A 1,801-nucleotide genomic window follows, 5' to 3' on the forward strand; every position below is an offset into this window, starting at 1 on the left:
GGGCACGATGGGACAATTTCCCATGGCCAATCCACCTGAACCTGCAGATCTTTGGACTGTGGGAGGAAACCGGAGCACCCGGAGGAAACCCACGTTTATTTCCAAATGCGCTGTTTCTCTAACAGTGCAGACCTTGATCAAGCCTGCTCCAGACCCATCTCCCTCCAGACCTTCCTCTCCGTGTACTTATCCACATACTTGTGAAACGTTGGAACTGCACCCACATCCACCACACCCTCTGGCAGCTCATTCCCCACACTAATCACTCTCTGTGTAAAACAATTGGGCTTGAAACCTTAAAATCTTAATCCTCTCACCTTCAAAACAAGCCCACCTTCGTCTGGAAACGCTCCACCCTGGGGCAAAGACACCTGCTACTCAATATATCTCTGTCTCTCATTGTTTCATAAACCTCTATGGAGTCAGCTGTCAGCCTCCCAACGCTGCAGTGAAACAATGCCAGCCTATCAATTCTAACTCAACCCCATCAGCAACATCCTGGTAGATCGCTTCTGAATCCTCTCCTGTTTCAAAATATCCTTCCGGTAACAGCGAGGTCCGAACTGGACACTGCAGTCCAGAAGGTGGCCTCACCAATGTCCTGTACAAGCTCAGCATGACAAAGAACAACGAGAATGTACAGCCCAGGAACAGGCCCTTCGGCCCCTCCAAGCCTGAACCCATCCAAACCCACTGTCTAAACCTGTCGCCCAATTCCAGAGCATCTGTATCCCTCTGCTCCCCACCGACTCCTGCATCTGTCCAGACGCATCTTAAATCAATCTACCGTACCTATCTCTACCACCTCTGCTGGCAACGCGTTCCAGACGCCCACCACCCTCTGTGTGTGAGGGACTCACCGCGTGTATCCCCCTTAAACTTTCCACCTCTCACCTTGAAAGCGTGTCCTCTCGTCACTGAATCCCTCACCCTGGGGAAAAGCTTGTCTCTATCCACCCTGTCTATACCCTTCATGATTTTGTAAACCTCAATCAGGTCCCCCCCTCAATCTCCTTTTTTCTAATGAAAATAAACCTAACCTGCTCAACCTCTCTTCATAGCTAGCACCTTCCATACCAGGCAACATCCCCGTAAACCTTCTCTGCACCCTCTCCAAAGCGTCCACATCCTGTTGGAAGTGTGGTGCCCAGAATTGTGCACAGTAAAGATGCCCCAACACCGACACTCGAAGGTCTGAGCGACGACAGCAAGTGTGCCCACCTCCCCTGTCCACGTGTTACAAACTCCCTGCACCCCTGATCTCTCTGCTGTGCAGCACTACCCAGGGCCCTCTGAGACAGGGGCCACTGCACGACAGGGTGTTCCCCCAGCCCCACATTACCAACCCAGCCCCAAACCAATACTCACTCCTCGTCCACTTCATCCTCCTCCTCGCCAGGATTAAAGGATTCATCTACAAAACAAACACAGCCTATCAGGACGCTGCTCCCTGACCGATTCCCGTCCAATCATACGGCAGCCTCTCACCGGGTCAGCCCTGAACATCTGGGCAACAGCAGCTGGAAGTTCTCTCGCTGAGCAGGCCCAGCGTGTGATTCCTCCCCGTCCCCAGTTGCCCCCCACCCCTTGAGAGGGTGGGGCTGAGCTGCCTCCCTGAACCATGTGCTGTAGGGTAGACCCACAGCCTCCCTGAGGGGTGGGAATTCCAGGATTCTGACCCAGGAAGGAGCGGAGAGAGATTTCCGAGTGAGGGCTCGGAGGGGAACTTGCAGGGGGTGTGGGGGTGGGGTAGGGGGCTGGGGGTGGTGTTCCCATGTATCTGCTGCCCCTTGTCCTTCTG

The sequence above is a fragment of the Chiloscyllium plagiosum genome, unplaced genomic scaffold, assembly GCF_004010195.1.
Source record: "Chiloscyllium plagiosum isolate BGI_BamShark_2017 unplaced genomic scaffold, ASM401019v2 scaf_89861, whole genome shotgun sequence".
Taxonomy (NCBI): Eukaryota; Metazoa; Chordata; class Chondrichthyes; order Orectolobiformes; family Hemiscylliidae; genus Chiloscyllium; species Chiloscyllium plagiosum.